This window comes from Triturus cristatus, chromosome 10 (assembly GCF_964204655.1).
Source record: "Triturus cristatus chromosome 10, aTriCri1.1, whole genome shotgun sequence".
Lineage (NCBI taxonomy): Eukaryota > Metazoa > Chordata > Amphibia > Caudata > Salamandridae > Triturus > Triturus cristatus.
The window spans coordinates 939,879,750-939,904,340 of record NC_140593.1 but is presented as its reverse complement, the minus strand read 5'-3'; positions in this window follow the sequence as shown (position 1 = coordinate 939,904,340).

Here is a 24,591-nt window from a genome sequence, read left to right as displayed (position 1 = left end):
TGCAGGTAAGCGTGGTGGGGTAGGGGATGTAGACAAAACAAAATAGGTATTATCTATTTATTTAATTTTCCCTAATCCATCATCTGTTGACTTCCTACCGTTCTCCCTTAACCCTGCCCTGCCTCACAATGCTTACTTGCATGAACCGACACTGCTGCTGATTGATCAACAGATAAATAGCTAAATGCCTATAAGTATTTCAATCTTTGGTGGCCTTTTCTGGTCATCTAACCCATAAATAGTTGGTTTATTAGTTTTACAATATCCGTCACATTTATCAGCCTACCACTGATTAATTGTATTAATTTCTGTATCAAGGCCGGGAGCTGCATGTGATAAGAATAATGCTGTCTAGGTTTATTTGTTATCTCTGGTGCTGCTAAGAAATGTTATGATTTTCTTTCCAAGAAGTTAATAGATTAAGTTTTAACCTTTATATAGTGTGATGTTGTTATTAGTCATTCAAAACAATATTACATAAAGAAAATTCACTCAATTTACCAATGCATTGATATACAGTGCCAGAATGTGTTAATGATGAAATCCCCTAATCTTTATTTTTGGGGCAAATAGCTGTAAAGAAAAGCCAAGAGGTTTTGTTGACTTGTTCACAGTTTTCAAACCTATGGCTACTGCAGGAATTGAAACAGATTTAGTCATGTAAGAGATAATTTAGCAGTACAGAGTTTTCACTAGCGAGGCAACATTTCTTAAAGACCGTTAAGAAGCATGAATCAATCTGTGGATCACCTAATTGAGACTCTTGTGCAATGTTTCCATATAGGTTTACAATGTGGATTCAAGGGTGAAACACATCTATAATCAGCCTCCAAGGATCAATTTGAAATTCCCGCCAAGTCAGCCAACCTTCAATTGCTTCTCAATGCTTATGGCCTTTATAGGTTCTCCAGAAGCTGCAGATTCCATGCAATATTATTGTTTGGAAAACATATTAGGGTGCCGATTCCGATCCGTTAAAAATATTCCCCGTACGAATCGTATCCGGATTTTTATACGTACGAATCGTACAAGTCCCGTACAAACTGGCAAGTACGATTCGTATGTTAAAAAATCCATACAAATCACATTGGGAAAATTCCCCGACGCGTCCTCAGGTCGGAAAAAGTGTCCGACACGTCCCCGGACAGTTTTACGTACGAATCGGTAAACTGAAGTCCTAGCGCGCAAGTACGATCCGTCCCGTCCGTCCGAATGCACAACCGTATGGAAAAATCCCCGTACGGAGCGAACACCCATAGCAACCATGGAGACGTCCAAACATGTGCACCGTCCATTGGGAGGTGGAGGTACGCTCCGTACCTACGGGGTGGGGGTACGCTCTGTACCTACGGGGTGGGGGTACGCTCCGTAAATGTGGGGTGGGGGTACGCACCGTACATTGGGGGGTGGGGGTACGCACCGTCCCTACGGGGTGGGGGTACCCTCTGTACATTGGGGGGTGGGGGTACGCACCGTACATGCGGGGTGGGGGTACGCTCCGTACCTATGGGGGGGTGGGGGTACGGCGCATACATGGGGGGGCTGGGGGTACGGTGCGGACATGTAGGGATGGGGGTACGGTGCGTACTGGGCCCCCTTTTCGTCGTGCATCGAGGCGTACTTAGATTTTCCAGCACTTTTTGGGTCCCGTAAAAATATGGCAGTGCGAAGTGCTGTGGGTACGAATCGTACTTGCTGATCCGTAAAACGCTGCCTGACTCCGTGCGAATGTCGCGTACGCGGTGTCCCGGATCCGAATTGTGGGTATATTTTAGCCGGTCGGTGTTTTTTACGATTCGTACGGAAATGGTGTTTCTGTACGAATCGTGCTTGCGGGTTTGTAAGGTGTTTTTCCCGGGTACGTGTCGGACGGAGAAAACGCTCCATCCGACGGTTCGTACCCGGGTTTTACAGGATCGGAATCGGCACCTAAGTTGTAAATATTTGGAGACATAAATATTAGAAATAAAATATCATGATACAGAAATATTATAATGCAAGAATATTGTTGACAAGAATATCCCTTTCTGAGGTAAGAAATATCACTTTAAATAATATTGATGTTTTTAATACCATTCATAATTAAGGCTCCCTGTTTACTGTTTTTACTGATTTTTACAGATAAATACAGACAGAAAAACATTTATTTTCTTGACTATATTTATTTTCAAATGTGGATAAAAACGGAAATTGGGTTGCCTTTTGAGTGATTCTAAATTCCCTCTCCCATGACTGCCAGTCCAAAAGTTGTGGATTGATATGTAAGGGGAGATTAAAAAAGAAAGACATTTTAGTAGAGAGGCTTAAAAACAGTAGATATGCACAAGGGTGACACTGAAATGTACATATATTTTCGTATAAGTGCATTGGTTTATCTTCTGCGCGTGTTCATATCACTTTAACCTGGCAGGTATTCAAGCCTCAGTGTATATTTATTGGTTAAATAAATGTGGAAATATACCAGATTCACATTCATTTTTCCACAAAACCCAAAATAAAAATGGATAAATACAGATAAAATGAGCAAAAAATAAATATGGATAAATTCCGGCGGAAATGTAAAAAAAAAATACCATATAACCAGTAGCCCTATTTATAATATAGTTTTCAGTAAAATAGTTGTGTAAAATACAGTTTTTAATGTTTTTGTGTATATTAATATTATATATATTAATGCTATGTGTTACTGTTGTTTACATAAATTGTATTACATTTTTTTAAATATAGCATGTAATTTAGAACTTTTACATTAATTTTAAGCAATAATATTTTAGTGTCATAGAATTGTGTTGGGTTTGTAGAGGGATAGGGTGGGAAGTTGATTGGGAAATAATTGATTATGACTTATTTAATACATTTTATTTAATTATATGACTTATTGAATACATTTTATGTAATTATATGGTTGATATTTATTATGTAAATTAAGTAATACTGTTTTCATTTTCTTATATGTTATTTGCAGCATTTTATTGGCATGGGGTGAAAGGTTAATTAAGTAATAATAATTAAACACTTAATTATTAATTTGTAATTAATTATTTAATTGATTTTAAATGTGTAATTTGGGAAATACGTATTTATATTACTTAAATTTTAGTTGCGGGCTGTTAGGTTTATATTGGTCTAGGGTGGGAAGTTAATTAAGTAATAATTAACTAACAATTTTTTAATTGGGTTTTAAATATTTTATAGATTTTTAGTTATGTTAAATATGGAATACTAGTTTATTTTAGCTATATTTTAGTTGTGTAATGCTAGGTTTGTAGGGGTATAGGGTTGGAAGTTAATTAAGCAAGAATTAATTAACTAATAATTATTATCTGAAAACGAATTATTGAATTGATCTTTAAATATGTAAATTATGCAAGATTTATTTTTTTTCATTATATTTTAGTTGTGAGCTTCTAGGTTTGTAGGGGTCTGGAGTGGAAAGTTTATTAGCTAATATTATTTAACAATTAATTGTTAGTTGTTAGTTAACTATTTTATTGTGGGTGCACACCCCTAAGTGTGTAGGGGTATAGGGTGTAAAATGAATTATTTAATTATGGAATCACACTTAATATTTGATCATTATTGAACAGTAATTTTGTAAATTGATTAATTATTTTGAGCTTTGTTAACATATATATATATATATATATATATTATGTATTACCTACTGGCGGTCGCCAGTAGGTAGTTATAGTTAGGACAAATTTTCCATAGGAAATCCGCAACATTCTATTCCCAATCAGTCTGGCGCCGGTTGACGAATCTTTGCGAAATTTTCCAAACTTTTGGCCAGCTCCAGTCCGCTCCTATCCTGAAAGTTTCGTGGTGAATCGTCAAGCGGGGGTTGAGAAAAAAGGGGGGTACCAAAACACGTTTTCCCCATGCAATTTTCCATAGGACCTGTTGACGCAGCTACAGTCCAAAACTGCTGAACGGAATTGCACCAAATTTGGCAAAGAGGAAGTCCTCAGTTCAGACTTGTGCCTTTTGTATAAATGGTGTAAATCTGTTCAGTAGTTCCTGAGAAAATTAGTTTAAAAAAGTTAATGATATCTATGGCCTCGGAGGATCCGCGCACCCTACCCGCACCGTAAGCGCATCCTCCCCGAACCAAGCTCGCACCCTCCCGATCACGCACTGAATGCTAATTGGCTGTCGAGTGTCTCTCTACATTCGAAACCAGGAACAGTTGGCAGCCATTTTGTGCCTCGGTAGAAGCGAGGCTGAAGAAGTAAGGGGAATAAGTGTGTAAAACATATAAAGGGGACAGAGTGGAAATACTCAGACCCTCTAAAGCTGCTTGGGGGTCCCAGATGGATCCCTTGGGGCCCCCTTTTTTTTGTTTTTTAAACAGCAAAATGCACGCAGGGTGCGCGCATTGTATCGCGTTGGGTGCACGGTTCCTAACGCGTTGGGTGCGCGGATCCAAGGAAAAAAAATTGAAATTGATTTTTAAACATCAAGCTTAAGTGTTTTGTTGTTGAGTGGCTCTAAAAAGAGCCGTTGTGTTCATTGAGAGTTTTTGGTACTTATAAGTAAGTACCTATACAGAGTCTAAAGTTGTTGAGGAAGACTCTGTTTCCTTCATCAGTAAAGTGTACTCCATCACTCCTATACATCTCTTGCATATGAAAGTGCAGATTGTTATTGAAAATGGACCCCATTCTATAGTCTCGAAGAAAAGCAGAAACAGATTTATTCACATGTTTCATAGCTTTCTCAAATTGTGGACAAAAATGATTGGACCAGTTCCATTTCTGCCTTTGGCATATGTTAGAATACACAAACGCAGTTTTGGGGAAAAGTGAAATCAGTTCTGCAAAGGTGTCCTTCATAAGCATTTCCAGACCTACCCCAGTCAAAGTGCCTAGGTCATTGCCACCACAGTGCACTATTATGAGGTCAGGGTGTTGGATATGCATGAAGGATTTGACCAATGGCATCAATTGGTGCCACTTTAACCCTCTCTATCCAATCCATTTAATGTCTACATTTGGCAAACCTAGGTCTTTGTGAATGCCTTTGTTTTCTGCATACCTTTGGCTCCAGAAAATATAGCTGTGTCCCACAATCCACACTGTAAGCATCTTGAAGGGAGGTCTGGATGCACTCAGCTGGTCTCTGTAAATGAAATGGCAGTTTGGAAAGTAAGTGGCTAAGATGCAGTTTTGAAAAAAGACAAGAAATCTTTGGTTGTTTGACAACCTTCTACACTGAAAGGTAGGGTGCATGTTTCTGTTTTTTAAACGCATGATTCTTATTGGTTAACAAAAACTGATTGAAAGGAACATTATATATGATAAGCTGATATGTTGAAAAGTCAAGCACACTTGCTGTTTTGATTAGCAACATTGTGTGCTGAACTTGTGACCTGTCTGCTCAGTTCAGTGTTCCATGACCTGTTTCTATGGTAACAGGCAGAAGGCAGATTGGGGGGAGGGTTCAAATGTATGTCATTTGGAAAGGGTTGAAATGTTTAACCAATAGAAATGTGTGTTTGCTTTTGAATTTATGTGGGAAGGAATGTGATTTGATGTTTACATGTATATGTGTGGAAAATGAGAGAGAAACTTTGCCATTCTTTGGTTTTGCTGACCGGTGCACAGTGCAGAGATTCTTTATAAGAAAATCTGGTGTGTGACTGATATACTTCTTAATCTGCAAAACAACTTGAAAGGTGAGGTATTTAATTTAGAGGAGGTGATTGTGGTCTATTATGATTTTAATCATACTAATGTATATCAGCTGCTAAAGTGCAGGGAGTATTTTTTTTGTCTACAATCTTATTGACAGTGTGTGTGTGCATGTAGAAATCATTTTGTGATAAGCATTTGTGTTTTTCATGCGTTTGCAGGGAGATAACTGTGCTGTTTTTATATTTTGGTACAATTAGAAATCAGTGATTCTTTATGAATTTGCAATATGAGTCATGTTTCTACACTAAAATGTAGTACTCCTTCTAGATGAAGAAATGTGTTTTGGTATAGTGGAAGGGATAGTGTTGTTTGTCTTGAATCACACAGTGAGTCTGTGTGCATTTGGGAACCACTGTGAGAGAAGCATTTGGTAACATCATGAATTTGCTGACAGATAACTCTTTTGAAACCTGTCATGTTGTCAAGTTTTAGTAGCATTAGAAGCCAGTCTTTGCTTATGCATTGATAAAATGAGTCATGCTTTGACACTAATTTGCAGTGCTTTAATATGCACATTGTGTGCAGTCCCCTTACCCCTTCCACAGTAGTGAATGAGTTTTGGCAAGCTGCTAGGGATAGTGTTGCTTGTCTAGAATCACACTATGAGTCTGTGTGCATTCGGGTAAGGATTGTGAGAGAAGCATTCGGTAACATCGTGTATTTGCTGACAGATAACTGTTTTAAAACCTGTCTTGTTGTCAAGTTTTAGTAGCATTAGAAGTCAGTTTTTGTTATGCATTGATAAAATGAGTTAGGCTTTGACACCATAGTGCAGTACTGAAATATATGGATTGTGAGCAGTCCCCTTACCCCTTCCATTGTAGTGAATTAGTTTTGGTAAACTCCTAGGGATAGTGTTGCTTGTCTAGAATCACACAGTGAGTCTGTGTGCATTTGGTTAACCATTGTGAGAGAAGCATTTGGTAACATCATGTATTTGCTGACAGATAACTCTTTTGAAACCTGTCATGTTGTCAAGTTTTAGTAGCATTACAAGCGAGCCTTTGCTTATGCATTGATAAAGTGAGTCAGGCTTTGACACTAAGGTGCAGTACTGAAATATGTAGATTGTGTGCAGTCCCCTTACCCCTTCCACAGTAGTGAATGAGTTTTGATATCCTGCTAGGGATAGTGTTGCTTGTCTAGAATCACACTGTGAGTCTGTGTGCATTCGTGTAAGGATTGTGAGAGAAGCATTCGGTAACATCGTGTATTTGCTGACAGATAACTGTTTTAAAACCTGTCTTGTTGTCAAGTTTCAGTAGCATTAGAAGGCAGTTTTTGCTTATGCTTTGATTAAATGAGTCAGGTTTTGACACTAAAGTTCAGTACTGAAATATGTAGATTGTCTGTAGTCCCCATACCCCTTCCACGGTAGTGAATGAGTTTTGGTAAACTGCTAGGGATAGTGTTGCTTGTCTAGAAGCACACTGTGAGTCTGTGTGCATTTGGGTAACCATTGTGAGAGAAGTATTTGAACCAGGCACTCTCCTTGCAGTACTCTAATAATTCAGTCAGTACCCAAGTACTCATGCACTGTGCCAGGCCTTAGCAAATGGACTGCTTCAAATGCCTATACACTATGCATGCAGTCCTCTAACCACCTACACACTTGTCTTTCACAACTTCAATGCCCCAGTCAGTATACATACACTTCCAGCAAACACTCTGTGTCACCCCTTGCACTCTTCTAGTGACCCATTCAGCACCATGTACTAATCCATTCACAGCGCCAAAACCCAAACACTTATAAATTCACCCAGGCACTCTCTTTGCAGTACTTTAATCATTCAGTCAGTATCCAAGTTCTCATGGTGCGAGCCAGGCCTTACAATATGGACTGCTTTAAACCCCTTTACAGTATGCATACAGGCTTCTAGTCACCTACACACTTGTCTTTCAGTTTTTTAATTAACTACTCAGTATCTATTTATTTGGATAAACATCCTGTCACTCATCTTTCACTCATCCAGTGACTGATTCAGTACCAAGTACTATTCTCTTCACTGCGCCAAAACTGAAAATTTAAAAGTTTTACCCAGGCACTCTCCTAGCAGTAGTCTAATGATTTAGTCAGTTTCCAGTACTCATGTTGTGAACCATGCATTACCACATAGACTGCTTCAAATGTCTGTGCAGTATGCATGCAGTCTTCTAATATACTATTCACTTTTCTTTAACAGCTTCAATTCCCCAGTAAGTATCCATGTACTTCCAGCAAACATTCTGTCACTCCCATTGCACTGTTCCAGTGACTTATTCAGCACTATGTAGTAATGCATTCACTGTGCCAAAACTGAAACACCTATAAATTTATCCAGGTACGCTTCTTGCAATAGTCTAATCATTCAGGCAGTACCTATGTAGTAATGGAGTGACGCAGGCCTTAGCACATGGACTGTTTCAAACGCCTATGCACTATGCATGCAGTTCTCTAACCACCTACACACTTGTCTTTCACACCTTCAATTCCCCAGTCAGTATAGATATACTCTAGCAAACACCGTATCACTCCCCTTGCACTCCTCCAGTGACCCATTCAGCACCATGTAGTAATCCATTCACTGTGCCAAAACCCAAACACTTATAAATTCACCCAGGCACTCTCCTTTCAGTACTCTAATCATTCAGTCAGTATCCAAGTACTCATGCAGTGAGCCAGGCCTTAGCACATGGACTGCTTCAAACGCCTATTCACTATGCATGCAGTCCTCTAACCACCTACACACTTGTCTTTCACACCTTCAATTCCCCAGTCAGTATACATACACTCCAGCAAGCACCATGTACTAATGTATTTCCTGCACCAAAAGCCAACCACTTATAAATTCACCCAGGCACTCTCCTTGCAGTACTCTAATCATTCAGTCAGTACCCAAGTACTCATGCAGTGAGTCAGGCCGTAGCACATGGAGTGCTTCAAACGCCTATTCACTATGCATGGAGTCCTCTAACCACCTACACACTTGTTTTTCACACCTTCAATTCCCCAGTCAGTGTTCATGCACTTCCACATAGTTTTGGTGTGATACAAGTATTACTCTATGGACTGTTTCAAATGTCTAAATGTCTATCCAGTATGCATGTAGGTCTCTAGCCACCTACACACTTGTCTTTCAAAGCTTCAAAAACCCAGATAGTATTCATACAGTTCCCGCAATCACCCTGTAACTCCCCTTATACTTCTCCAGTGACTTATTCACCACTATGTACTAATGTCTTTACTGCACCAAAATAAAAATACTTATAAATTCATCCTGGTACTCTCCTTGCAATACTCAAAACATTCAGTCAGTATCCAAGTACTATTGAACTGAGACAGGCCTGAACATATGGATGGATTCAAACACATGTCCACTATGCATGTAGGTCTCTAATCAGCTACACACTTGTGTTTCACACCATCAATATCCATGTCAGTATTCATACACTTCTAGCAAACACCCTGTCACTCACCCAGTGTGTCTCCTTATAGTACTGTAATCATTCAGTCAGTTAGCATGTAGTCTTTTAGTGAGGTAGGCTTTAGGGCATGAACTGCTTCAAAGTAGTATGCACTTTGCATGTAGTGTCTTAACCATTGTTACAATTAGGCCTGGGCCAAAATTCCGTTCCGTTCGCGGAAATTGCGATATTTTGGCATTTTCGCGTTCCGCGGAAAGCGCGAAAATGTCAAAATTTCCGCATTCCGCAGCTTAGCGATAATTTGTTTCTTGCTCGCGCTGTAAAAAAATACATTCTGGCGTTCGCGCGATCGCCTTACCTGAAACCCCGCGTTCGCCGCCAAGTTTTCCCGACCCGGTCGCGTTCTCCACGAGATGTTGGATTTTGGTAGCCATTTTGCGCTATCTCGCGACAGTTCGCGGCTGCATTAACGTCATTTGTCGCGTGATCACGTCATTTGTGGCGCGATCACGTCTTTCTTCTCGCGATCATGCACCGCGCGAGTATGAGAAGATTGAGATCTCGAACATGTCATTCTACATCGCGAGCCAGAGGATGAGGACGCGGGCACGTCTAATCGAACGCGAACAGGAGAAAGAGACCCCAAACACGTCATGTCCAACGCAACAGGGACAAAGAAGAGAACGCGATCATGTCGTTTTCGACACGCCGGCGGAAGTAATGTGAAGTTTGAGAACTCAACAACGTAAAATTTTCAATTTGGAGAGGAATATCGGCTCTAGCAGCATGAAACCATCTGCAAATGCTGATTTTGGATGAAAAGAACTCCTTACATTGACATTTGGCTTTCCTTTTTTGTGCAAGGAGTCATTTTTTTAAAAGGTGGAGAGAGGGAGGAAGTGACACAGAATCTCCAACTTCCTGTTCCTGTCCAGCAGGCTCCTCCCAGGGCTTTGTCCATCTCCTGCTCATTCTGCCTTTGGATTTGGAGCTGGAAAGATCACTCTTTTTGTCTGCTGCATCATTGCAATTGGATTTGAGGATTTTTGGAATAGGATATTTTACAAGTAAGTGGTTGTTGTGTTTGTTTGATCGTGGGCATTGCAGTTGTTGTAACTACAATTTATTTTTGATAATTAATTATCATCATTCCTTTTTTTTTTTTTTTTATTTTGTGGGTAATAGTAGTAGGCCCGAGCTAGCCATGGGCAAGGCCTCATGGGTGTGTGTGTGCATGATGAAGCAACTGTTCCTTTTGTTGTTTTTTTAATGTATTTCATTTTCAAGCACATTTAGGGCATGGATGGCATTGGATTGAGTTGGGGAAGTGTGTTTTTTGGGGTGGCCTTTGTGATGTTGTTGGGCCTGGCCATGTGGCTGGTGGCCATTTTGAAGCCTAGGCCTGCAAGCTTGCCTGGCCTTGTCTGCCAACAGGCCTGCTTTTTCATCCACTAGGATCAGAGCAGGTAGCCACAGCTTTATTAATCAAGTGTTTTCTGTGTGATCTGTTGAATTTAGACACCATTTAGGGCATGAATGGCATTGGATTGAGTTGGGGAAGTGTGTTTTTTGGGGGTGGCCTTTGTGATGTTGTTGGGCCTGGCCATGTGGCTGGTGGCCATTTTGAAGCCTAGGCCTGCAAGCTTGCCTGGCCTTGTCTGCCAACAGGCCTGCTTTTTCATCCACTAGGATCAGAGCAGGTAGCCACAGCTTTATTAATCAAGTGTTTTCTGTGTGATCTGTTGAATTTAGACATCATTTAGGGCATGGATGGCATTGGATTGAGTTGGGGAAGTGTGTTTTTTGGGGGTGGCCTTTGTGATGTTGTTGGGCCTGGCCATGTGGCTGGTGGCCATTTTGAAGCCTAGGCCTGCAAGCTTGCCTGGCCTTGTCTGCCAACAGGCCTGCTTTTTCATCCACTAGGATCAGAGCAGGTAGCCACAGCTTTATTAATCAAGTGTTTTCTGTGTGGTCTGTTGAATTTAGACATCATTTAGGGCATGGATGGCATTGGATTGAGTTGGGGAAGTGTGTTTTTTGGGGTGGCCTTTGTGATGTGGTTGGGCCTGGCCATGTGGCTGGTGGCCATTTTATAGTCTAGGCCTGCAAGCTTGCCTGGCCTTGTCTGCCAACAGGCCTGCTTTTTCATCCACTAGGATCAGAGCAGGTAGCCACAGCTTTCTTAATCAAGTGTTTTCTGTGTGATCTGTTGAATTTAGACATCATTTAGGGCATGGATGGCATTGGATTGAGTTGGGGAAGTGTGTTTTTTGGGGGTGACCTTTGTGATGTTGTTGGGCCTGGCCATGTGGCTGGTGGCCATTTTGAAGCCTAGGCCTGCAAGCTTGCCTGGCCTTGTCTGCCAACAGGCCTGCTTTTTCATCCACTAGGATCAGAGCAGGTAGCCACAGCTTTATTAATCAAGTGTTTTCTGTGTGGTCTGTTGAATTTAGACATCATTTAGGGCATGGATGGCATTGGATTGAGTTGGGGAAGTGTGTTTTTTGGGGTGGCCTTTGTGATGTTGTTGGGCCTGGCCATGTGGCTGGTGGCCATTTTGAAGCCTCGGCCTGCAAGCTTGCCCGGCCTTGTCTGCCAACAGGCCTGCTTTTTCATCCACTAGGATCAGAGCAGGTAGCCACAGCTTTATTAATCAAGTGTTTTCTGTGTGGTCTGTTGAATTTAGACATCATTTAGGGCATGGATGGCATTGGATTGAGTTGGGGAAGTGTGTTTTTTGGGTTGGCCTTTGTGATGTTGTTGGGCCTGGCCATGTGGCTGGTGGCCATTTTGAAGCCTAGGCCTGCAAGCTTGCCTGGCCTTGTCTGCCAACAGGCCTGCTTTTTCATCCACTAGGATCAGAGCAGGTAGCCACAGCTTTATTAATCAAGTGTTTTCTGTGTGGTCTGTTGAATTTAGACCTCATTTAGGGCATGGATGGCATTGGATTGAGTCGGGGAAGTGTGTTTTTTGGGGTGGCCTTTCTGATGTTGGTTGTCTTAAAGACATGCTTTTGTTGTATGTGTCTGGTGTGTTGGTGTGCAATGCATGCACCCTGCAGACCTTTTTGGTGCCTGTGAATGTTCGTATTTCCATTTTGTTGCATTAAAAAGGCAGAGCAGTGTGCTTTAGCATGCATCCTTTACATGGCTTTTATAGGCCTTTTGTCAGCTCCTGGTGTTTCCGAGGCCCCCGGCTTGTTTGTGATTTGTGAGTGTCCATGTGGGTGGTGGCCTTTTTTGGTGTTTGGACTGTGAGTTATTAGTGTCCTGCTTTTGCCATAGGCCTGCATGGTTTTCCTATTGGCTGTTTGGCTTACTGCTTCCATCCATCCTCCCCCTTTGCCAGCAGCAGCTCCATGGATGCTGAGATGCTCAAATAATTTAATGGTCCACCCCACTTTCATTAAATTTTTATTTTGGTGGTTATTATTAACTTTCCTATCCTTCCTGAGAGTGTAGTGTGTGGCTGTACACAGTAGTATAACATAGCTCTAGTTAAAAAAAAAGTCATAAATGGCTAGACTATCTTTTGTTTGCACTAGTACAGTACTAAGTAACTGAACCACAACAACAAATGCAACATTTCACTGATGTTCTTCTCCTGTCTTATTTGCTTTTAGGTGCACAAAAGACAGAGTAGGAGGTGTCATCAGCATCATCCGGCTACCTGTTGTACTGCCAGCCAGACAGAAGTCCTGCTGCGCATCACGTCCACGTGTGACCAGAACTTGTTGTGCATCTGCATCCTGCCAGACATCTGAAGAAGATGGCCCCAATGAAAGGTACCAGGTCCAGTACCAAGAAAGTTGCCGGTGAGAAGAAGGAACAGAAAAAGGAAGTGCCATTAACCACGACTGGTGGTGTGTCGGCCAATGTTTTTTTTTGGCACCAAAGCGTTGTCCGGGAACCAAGCTGGGAGCAGCACAGCAGTCCAACCCCACCAACCTAGGCCCAAGGGCTTTAGTGTCGCAGAGGTAGCCAGTCTACTAACGAGCAGCGATGTTGAAGAAATGTCATTACTGCAAAGTAGTACACAATCAAGTTCAACGCAGGCGCAAACTCAGCAGATCAGTGTGCAGCCGCCGCAACAAGAACAGCAGCAGCTGCCGCAACAAGAACAGAAGCAGCCGCCGCAACAAGAACAGAAGCAGCTGCTGCAACAAGAACAGAAGCAGCCGCCGCAACAAGAACAGAAGCAGCCGCCGCAACAAGAACAGAAGCAGCCGCCGCAACAAGAACAGCAGCAGCCGCCGCAACAAGAACAGCAGCAGCTGCAGCAACAGCCCACCATAGTAGTTGTTGCTCCGGACGTAGGGGCATTTCAGGAAATCGAGCTTCCTGCAGACAAAGTGGAGCAAAGTCAAACCACTGTTTCAGAAGATCTATTGTCTTCCAGACCACCAGCAAGGAAAAGGAGGCTTAGTCCATCATCTTCTTCTTCAAGCCCCGCTTCTGATGATCGTGATGACACTTGGGTCCCACCAGCTCGGTCTGAGAGTGATATACGCCACAAGACAATGCTTCTGAAAAGGAAGGTCCCAGAAAAACTTAGAGTTATGGAGGTAGATGTAGAAGAGGGAGGTGATGATGTTGATTAAGACGAGCCAGTCATCACGCACATTACTCCCGCCCCAAAGGGATTGGAGACCGACATTCTCACCCTATCCAGAAAGGCTGCTACTGAGCGGGATGTAGCACGGATCTCACCAACACAGGTTACACCACCACTACCTCCAGCTGCCATATTTTCCAAGGCCCGGCAGGGACCTACATCCAGCTCAACCATCTCAGTAGGAAGTGGTAGTAAAAGTCACAGTGTAGGTGGACAGGGTCACATATTTTCAAGCACCCCCTCAAGTTCATCTGGTGTTGAAAGTGGCACATCCAGCAGTGCCAGAAAGTTCTCCTCCCCAGTTTGGGACATCTTTTCTGTTAGTGCCAAGGAGGAGAACGTTGCTATATGCTCAATTTGTCGGCAAGGTGTTCGGCGTGGTAAGCTTGGTACAAACTATGGTACCGGAGGACAAGCAAGTCATCTCAGAATACACCACACTATCGTGTGGGAGGATCACCTACTTAAGTTAAAAGAAAGTAGAAAAACTAAACCCATTGAAGTTGCTCAGGATTCAGAATCAGGGAGCGATATTATTGTGGTGGCAGGTGAAGAACAGGGAGGCATTTCTAGCCCTGTCTCCAGTAGTGCAGTCACTGCAGTGGTAACGCCCACATCCTCCTCAGTAACATCAGAGTGGCACCGCAGTAAGAGCCATACTCAGAGTGTGGGTGAGACACCAAGGCGACCGGCGAGTACCTCAATGAGACAATCTGTGTCGTTGAGCCTTAGTGGGTTAATGAAAACAGCACCACTAAGGAAAGTAAGCCAGCCTACCATTGAGAGCATGTTTAGGTTGGAGGGGCAGTTCCAACGCAACCACCCAACGGCACGATTGTACAATGCGAAGCTGGCTAAAATGTTAGCGCTGGACCTTCTTCCTTTTTCATTTGTGGAAGGGGTGGGTTTCCTTGAATTTGTGTATGCCATCTGCCCGAAATGGAAAGTTCCCAGCCGGTCCTATTTCGCAAGAATTGCTGTTCCGGCACTACATCATGATGTGCTGGAATTGGTTGAACAAGCTTTGGAGAAGAGTGCAGTGCACAATATCCACCTGACAACAGACATGTGGAGCAGTTGCCAAGCCACAGATTACATGTGCATCACTGCACACTCGATCTCTTTTGTGGGGGTTAGAGATAAACTATCTGCACGAGGTGTTGTTGACACAGCTGCGATTTTTGAAGGTACTCGGAAACATGCAACTGTAGCCATGTTCGCCATGGAGAAATCTCATACGGCTGAAAACATTTTAGAAGAGTTTCGCACCAAGGTTTTGGAATGGCTGCGGCCCAGAGGGCTTGGTATTGGTTTTGTTGCCACAGACAATGGCAGTAATGTACTTAAGGCCGTGGAACTTGGTTCCTATTTCAGGGTTCCGTGTTTGGCACACTGCATAAACATTATAGTGCAAGACTTTCTGAAAAAAGAACCCATAGTCAGCAATTTACTGACCATCTGCCGAAGAATATGCACTCATTTCAGCCATTCTTTTAAAGCTCGGAAGCAGCTGAAGATCATCTAACGTGAATTTAGGATGCCAGTCAAGGCACTCATCCAGGAGGTGGCAACATGTTGGAACTCAAAGTATTACATGCTTGATCGTCTGCACGAACAGCACAGGTCCCTCCATGAATATGTCTGGTACAGAAGCAGTGATGCTAGTGTTAAAGGCATGACCCTTCAGAGGGAGCAATGGACCCTAATTAAATGCCTGACTGAGATGCTGTCTCCTTTTGAGGTCTTCACACGTGAAGTCAGCAAGGAGGACTGTACAATGGGCCAAGCTATCCCATTGTTGCAAATGCTAGAGCATGAGCTGAATAATGTGTCTGAATCCTACAAAGGTGTAGAGGACAAAAGGCAAGCCCATGACTTGGTGGAGAGCTTATCCAGGCGCTTAACTGAAAATGTAAGGATACAAAATAACATTTTGTCACAAGAACATTACATTTGTGCCACAATTCTGGATCCACGTGCAAAATTAGGATTAGTGAAGACATTCCTTGCTTTTTCCGACAATGATGTTGCCCGCTACAAAAGTTGTATAGCTGAAGCAGCCATTACGTTTGAAAACGAAGGGCTGCTAATTAAAAGCCCGCCACATCAACCCACAACAAGTACTGATACTGAAGCAGGCCATGCAGAATCAAGTGCAACTTCGTCGGCTGAGGGCAGTGCGGTTGGCTCACAATCACAACACTCACCATCACTATCGACTACAGAAACAAAAACTGGATCATTAGGCCGAGTACAATTATCATCATTACAGGATTGGTATGTAAAGATGGGCTATTGTAAGCACAGTGCGGATGCACAGAAAAAACAGCACAAAAGCTTACCATCAGCAACCCTGAACATTGAGCGGATGGTCCAGGCCTATCTGGACGACCCAACAGAGGTGTACGTTGATCAAAACCCATTGCAGTATTGGTATAGGAAAAGGTCTGAATGGCCACAGCTCAGCAGGCTGGTGATAAGCTATCTGGCTTACCCTGTCGCAAGTGTCTCTTCTGAACGTGTTTTCAGTGCTGCTGGTTCCCTTGTAACATTGAGAAGAACCAGTCTATCTCCAAAAAACGTGGAGAGGTTAACAATGATCAAAATGAATCAGCACTTCATACCACCGAATTACACAATACATGAATCAACAGAGGAAGATGAGAACAGCGACTCAGGTGACGGAAGTATTGTGTCAGATGATTACCTACTACTGGAAGAACCCCCAGAGTTTGAGGACGAGCTATACTTCCCTGACAATTAGGCTCGCACTTACTGTCTTCCTCCCTTTTTTCCCTCTTTGTTTATGTGTCTGTCGTTCCGGTTATAAACTTGTGAATCGCAACAAATCCATTATCACCGTCTTCTACTCTTCTAATTTAATATACAAGTTTCAGGTGTCTGCCATTTGACAGTACAGTCCTCCGAATCCAGCTCCTCCGCTCGATCATACTGAATCTCCTGCTCAATTCCATTTCCTTCATGAATGATGATTGGATGATGGTAACAACAAATTCAAACTTTCCTCGTCCTTCCAAAACAAGTGGACCATGAATCAGATGACTACTATAGCTATCCTCCTTTCAGAGCCGAGAGAGACTGGCCATTAACTGAAAATAAGATGGAACATGTAATGATTGATGCCATGCATTGGCCGCAGAGTCGCAGACTGAATGATGTAGATTTTGTTGTGTTTGTTGCGCATGAATTTATGTAATTGTGCACTGCCACTAATCAACTTTCTACAGAACACACTAATTTTCCCCTTCTTGCAAATAAGAAATGTGTACTTCTACTGCATCTTGGTGATACATTGCTTTTAATTCAATACAGGAAGGGGACTCACTCAATCTGCGCAATGCGTATGACTGTGACACAACAGCACCGTCCATGATGATGATGGCGAAATAGACGGCCCGTTAACAAGATGAGATGGAACAGGTAATGATTGATGCCATGCATTGGCCGCAGAGTCGCAGACTGAATGATGTAGATTTTGTTGTGTTTGTTGCGCATGAATTTATGTAATTGTGCACTGCCACTAATCAACTTTCTACAGAACACACTAATTTTCCCCTTCTTGCAAATAAGAAATGTGTACTTCTCCTGCATCTTGGTGATACATTGCTTTTAATTCAATACAGGAAGGGGACTCACTCAATCTGCGCAATGCAAATGACTGTGACACAACAGCACCGTCCATCATGATGATGGCGAAAGAGATGGCCCGTTAACTTAAGATAAGAAGGAACAGGTAATGAATGATGACAATTAATGGCATGCATTGGACACCTGACTCTGAGCTATTGGTCTTTGTGTTTGCGTTGTTTGTTTGTTGTGCACAAAGTGATGTCAAAGTGTACTAGTAGTAATCTATCTTTCTGTACACAATAAAGAATGGCTCAAGTCAGTAATATTTATATTTCTACTCTTGTTGTGTCATAAAAATTATACTTATACTGCAGGCCGATCTTCAGTCAGTCAGTAAAAGTATCAGAGATGATGATGAAGTCAGGAGGATTTTCAGGAGTGGCATAAAACGGAAAAGCCTAAAGGTAAACACGTCAACAACAACCACAGCAGACCCAAATGTCTGTGTAGAAGTTGAATAGAGTGTAGCGGTGGGATGACTGCAGTGCATTGATTTTACTAACTTAAACTGTAAAATGCTATGTTTGGAATGGATAATGTGCTGTGCATTTGTCCAACTCTTTGAGAGCAAAAAAAAAGGACTCTAAAGTGTTAACGTAGGATGTGCTAATGCTGAGCACTGTGGGCCTGCTCTCTCCTGTTACTGTTGAAGGTCAATGCTGGAAACAGACTAGAGTAGAGATGATGCATACATGCCACCTCGGAAAGTGTTCTTGTTGCACTACACCATCACTTGTGCATTTGTTTTCACTTTCTTTCTCAATATCCCCTTTAGTTTTCCATCTACAATTACAGGCCGGGCCTTGCCCTAAACTTTGTAAAACATTACAATGCATATTAATTAATTACCTTACCAATCCATCACCTTTTTTTTTCCAGCCGGGCAGTGGCGAGGCGACACACCCAAGATTGATGGACGAGAGGAGCAAGAGGAATGCCGAGATGCAAATCCAGTCCACATTTTTGACCGGGATAAGACAGTAACAGTATCCACTTTTATCTTCTTTTAAATAATTTGATTAATATCTTGTATACAATCTTTACAACAGTGTGTTTTTGGAGTTGTTATCATCATTAGGTTTGCTCTGTGTTTACGTTTCTTCCCTACCAATATTTAAAATTTCTATTTGCTATATGTTAAAGTATTAAGGCCGGAACAACAGAACAAGAACTAGAAGTGTATGTAATCCGGGTCTCTCATCATCATGCATGCATTGCCTTTTTCTCCCTTAACATATGGATATGGTAGTCTTAAATGATTGTCGTTTGTTTGTCTATGTATGCATACTGTTTTTCTATGTCAAACCTTTCCCAAAAACCCCCTTCCCATCCATTCAACAAACCCTAACCCTCTTCCCCCGGGCTGTGTGACTTATTGTCGAGGTGTAACTAAATTAAATGTACACCAATACTTAATCACACACTTGCTGGGCCGGATGTGGTGAAAGCAACACTACTTCAATTTCAAGGCAGAGCGATGATCTTCTTCTGCTTGGCCACCCATGAGTAGGATATTTCAGAGGTTATTTTATTTAACCAAGGAACATATACCTCAGCATGAATTGCCGGCATTGATTGGATTTGTTTGTTGTCATTCCTCATATACACATACAGCACTAACTGTTAGACTGTAGGCATAGTCAAGTGACTCGACACAACTATAGTTTGTAACTCTGTCTAGTAGGCTATCCTCCTAACCATCATTCAGTTTTTTTGTCAAATATTTGAGCATATTATTGTTGCTCGGTTCTGTACTGTACTTCATTCAACTACTCCTCTAACAGTCTCTCAAAGGCGATTGACTGTCTCCTTTTCTTTTTTTGGAAATGCTGCCGCCCTGCCAGTGTCTACTACTACTACTATACTACCACCACCACCACCACCACCCCAATCATGGCATGTATGAAAAAGGAAACCATCTTCACCATGCAGCCAGTGCTGTGCCACAGTTGGACATAAACATCAAGCACCAGTAAGAGAGAAGTTTGGGGGAGGCAGAATTAATAATGGACATGTTGTCAATGATTTCATTTTCACACACCTCTCCAAAGAATGCATAGACTACAGGACAGACTGAAAGTACTAGAAGGACCAGTCAATGAGTGAGGTGTGTCGCATCTATCTGTTTGTGTCTTATACAGTCAGCAAATTATTGAAATCAAACACAGGCTATGGGCGACCATGCACCAGCAAGGAAACAGTGTGATGTAAAACAGTTACCCCACCTACAAAACATTAACAACATTGCATGTAACATAGAAAAATATATTTAATTTACCCTAACAAAAATAAACTAAACCCACAAAAGCTGACCCACCCCCCTCCCTAACCCCAACCAATGTCCATAAAGTCCGTAACACGCAAACAAGTTCCCACCCACCCACCCAAACAAGAATTAAAAAAGGGGCAGAACAGGATGACAGGGACTAAGTGGTGGGGCGGGACTGAAGGAGGACACGCATCTGGCGCATCTCGTCCTCTAAACGGGCGACACGGCATCTAAGGCCACGGCAGTTGCAGCCACAGTGGGGGGGACACCGGAGATGGCACGGTGGCGGCGGGCAGCCGCCAGACGGTGGCGCCGTACCGCTGGAGGGCGGTGGCTGGGGCCAGGGGCACTGGAGGAGGCTTGAACAATTGCTGCCGCAGTCTCCTCCTCCTCCTAGGACTGGCGGCTAGGACCACCAGCCGCCAGTATTCCCGCTGGATTGCCTCCAGCTTCCGGTGCCGTGCCTTGGCGGCCAACTCCTTCTGGTTGAGTTTCGGAGTAGCTGTGTATCAAAAAGAAAAAAAAAAAGACAATTGTAAAATATACTCTTAGAAAAACAGTAGGACAAGGTAATTATTTATACACATAGTGGCATGGTAGAGTAGCACTATAAAATAAAGCACAGTAGTACATAACATTTTAAATGTCGCCCGTCCTTCTTCCTTCCACCCGTCTTTCACTTTTTAGTTGAACAGTGCACCAGGTGCTCTTCTCCATAAAACTTTCAAAGCGGAGTTGAAATCAGATAGATGAGGCCATTGGTTACTCAATACTCCGGCTCCTAGTCCTATGCCAATTAAAGGGAATTCTAGTCTTCTAGTTCACTCTTCAAACGTCCCCAACAACTCATACTTACTTACGACATCGGATAGCGGGCGGACTTTGTCCGCCCGCCATCCTCATGCTACAAAGGGTGGGGGTCCCATGGGGACAATTAATTAGGATGATGCGCCCGGCACAGTGGCGGGCGCATCCTGTTTTTTTTTTTACATTCTGGTTGGCTTTGCTGAAAGCAATGCTAAAATGTTGTGCTGCTTTTCCTAGCACAACATGACGGGCCCCACACGGAGCCTGTCACGTTTTGCTTTGAAAGGCGGGGGGTACCATAGCATAGGTAGGTACCCTCCATGGGGGCCCCCAAGCATACTCTGCAATGTGTGCATGCCTTTCCGTGGCGGACGGCAATGCCGCCACGCAAAGGCATTCCAAAATGCAGATTATATGGCTGGCGGTGTGTTCAGAGAGACACAACCGCCATATTGAACCCTTTTCCGCCTGGTCAACATGTGGGGGGTCTGAATATTTTCTACAGGGATGGCGGGAGGTTTGCCCCTGCGGTGTCGGCAGTGAATTCCAGCCGGCCCGGCGGGGGCAATACGCCCACCATCCTAATGGGGCCCTAAGTCACAACTGTACAGTATACATATAGATACAGTACACCCTTGCAGTGAGTGTGCTGTCAAGTTCAACAATAGTTAAGGATTATGAATCTAAGTTACAACCGCCTGCCATTGGTGCTGCCACTCCCCCTACCGCTCCATCGTCGGTATCGGCAGCAACTGCCGCATCCTCTCCCTCCACGTCGCCTTGTTCGCTGGCCCCGGCACTGGTGGTCGGTAGTGCGCCTAGAAAACATTACACATTTATTAGGCGTCATATACACCTCCCCCCTATTGATCAGTTGCAAGGTTGAATAATGAGTTAATACTAACATACATCACTAGTACAAATCAGGTAGTAGTAGAGTAGACACTAATAGTTATATATGATCATTGTAGCCTTTGTTTAATTAGCCCTAGCCATGCTACCATTTTACCTTTGTGGCTTTTATTTTTGCACATGTGACGTTACCTTTACCTTGCAGCTTCTTAAGACACCTTTGAGCCCACATGACCTGCCTCACACTGCTACTGTCTAGTCTACGCGCTGCGTACAAGCGGTCCACAAACATTAACAAGCCACTTTTTTAAGAAGTACTGGTGTACTACTGTTACTGTTAGTCCATATTGCGTATCCATAGATGCTACACTTTTTGGCTTCGGCTGAGAAATGCTTGCAAGTTGCAATATACTAACGCACACCATTTCTTTTTTCGCATTACAGACGCAAGATTCCCTTCTACGAACCAGAGCTTCTGAATGATGCAACAACTACCAGTACTAGGTTCTTCTAAGGTGAGGGGTCCCTTCACTCACATCTTCTTTTATAAATGTATATAAACTAAATTGCTATGTGATGGTGGTGCTGCCTTCCACCACTGTTCAGTTATCATGATTTAATTCCCAACTGTATAAGTGTAACAATGTATATTGTTTTAATGTTATTGATTTTCCGGTTGGTGCTGCATTTATAAGAAAACAGTGTACAGACCTTCTCAAATTGAAATAAACATTTTGAACTTACATAGACTTGGTGGTATTTGGTGTGGAGGACTAACTTACACGAGCGAGCAAATTAAAGTAAGGGTGTGCATGTGAATTGCTTCCACGACTGAGAGGTTGGGTGTGTTATGTTCTGGGTTGTCTACTTGTTGGGTATCTTGGGGGGAGGGTTCTGAGACCTAATATTTATGACAAGACAGTACTATAGTCAAGCAGTGGAATTGTGGTGGGTGCGGAATTCCTGATTGAGGTGTGCAAGGAAGGTCCAACCTACCATCACCAACATCCTATTTTCTGGTGCAAATGTATGTGCAAGATCCCTACAACAGTAGTATGTCCTATCATATCATATATCAGGTATCATATCAAAATAGTAATAAATCTGGTAGGGCTGTTGTTGCAGTGAATTTTCAAAGCCTCAAGATCAATAAGAGTAAAAGTAGTACAAGACGACGACCCAACGGATTGGACTCAATGGCTCGAGCTACTGGTGAATATGAGTTTTATATTACAACCTTTCACAAAGAGTGGCACTGGCCAACTGGGCAAGACTAGCTACTACAGTACAGACAGACTGATAGTATGTAGTAGTAGTAGTACTCAGAGTCATCATAGCGGAGGCAGGGATAAGATTTTTGAAACCGTACAGATCGAAGGATAATTGGTGGTAAAAAAATAGCATTTGGAAACCAACAATAGTTCAGGAAAAATATGGGGCAGTAAAAGTTATGGAATAAGAAATATTATTAAAAACAAGAAGACTTACTGGGGCCAGCAGAGGAGCCCTCAGCGGTGTCGTCCTGGTGGTGTTGTTCCTGTCCCGCCGAGTGCCCAGTCCCTGTCGGTCTGCCCCTGGGTGCTGATGAACAGGAAAGATATAAGAAAGAGACAAACATTGATGGATGGTGTCAAACAAATACAATATTTTTCAACAATGGTCAAAAAACACTTATGTAAACAACAATTGCAATAACTACATTGACCGATCTCATCTGGTCAACATGCAATATCGGGGGATTCGCAGTTCGACTACTTAAGTTACTATTTATCAACAGTAATCCAGTCTTCCATTCTGATTCCAGAAAACTAAGTTACAACTAAGCCTAAGTACAACGTACCACCCAACCTAGCCCACCTATTCCAGGCATGCCAATTGTACATTAAGTATGCATTTCCACTGTATTCCTCAACAATGCGTATGGTCAAATCATGGAGGACACATGAACATGACTAAATTTTTTGTATACACCAAATTTTGGTTTGATTGATGCTGATCTGCTACTGCTAAGTAACTGCTAAGCCTACCACCACTCATTGAACAAACTAGAAAAGGTTCTAAAGACTGCCGTACTAGCAGCACGTCACGTAACTGAGTGAGGGGGCATCACGCATACCACTAACAAATTAGAAGCTCATACAAAGTAGTGTACCTAAACATCAATCCGCCCCTATCTATTAGTGACGGGACAAAGTAAGGAGTGGACTAGAGTCACTGTAGCATTACGTAACTTAATTTCTCTAAAATAAACTCGTAAAGAATCACGCTAAGCAAGCGCAAACGCAAAGCTGCAAACAAGTAAGATTAGTAGTAGCGCAGAAGAGCACCATAATCACAGAAGACTTTTAAACGTTATTAACCTGGAGTGTATGGTAAGCAGCAACATTCTAGCTGGTTGGAAGGAAAAAAAATATTCACAATATATAACACAGAGCAGAAGAACAGACACAAAGTTGTAGTAATTAAATATGTACTCACCAAGCCCCGGGACCTCCACTCCTAGCAGGTCCAGCAGGTCCTTCTCACGGTCCAGGATGTCGGACCACCGGTGCGTCAGCTGTGCCTGGGTGCGCCGGACCCCAGAGATGCGTGACACTGCCCGGCGCACCTTCCCCCACCGCTGCCGACGCTCCCGGAGGCCGTACCCGGACCCAGGCCTGCCACCTGCTGCCAGGGTTGAGGGGAGGTGGCGTTGCACAAAGAAAATTAGTGCAGCCAACTCCTCCTCCCCAAATAAGGCCCGTGCCTGCACCCCGTGTGGGCGCCGCCTTCCGCAAGGAAGGCGGTCGCGGCTCTGGCTGCGCCGGCGAACAGCCCTACCCTTGGACATGGTTCTGGGGACGGGGCGGGAAAGAAAAGGTAAAATAAATAAAGGAGTAAAGGAAATAAATAGCAGGCAATAGAAAGAGAAAAAGTAGCTAAAAAACAAAAAAAAAATAGACAAAAACCAAAAATATAGAAGCAGGAAAATAGTTAGAGAAATAATAAGTAATAAAGATCCAAAAAAAGGATTGAAAGGATTTTGGGAGGATTGAAAATCAGGCCCCAGAACCATGCAATAGAGTGAAAAACAAGATGGCGCGCCCATTGCGACCACGTGCGCAAGTTCGCGCGATATTTTCTCCCCGAGCAAGCAAAAAGCAACGCGATCAAGTAAAAGCGGTCGCGAACAGGAAATTTCAACCGCGAACGGGCGCGAACATGCATTGCGCGACCCGGAACAGGAAGTAAGCATCGCGAGAGGGCGGGACAAGTGAAAACAAGATGGCCGCGCCCTTGAGCAACCGCATGGGTAAGTTG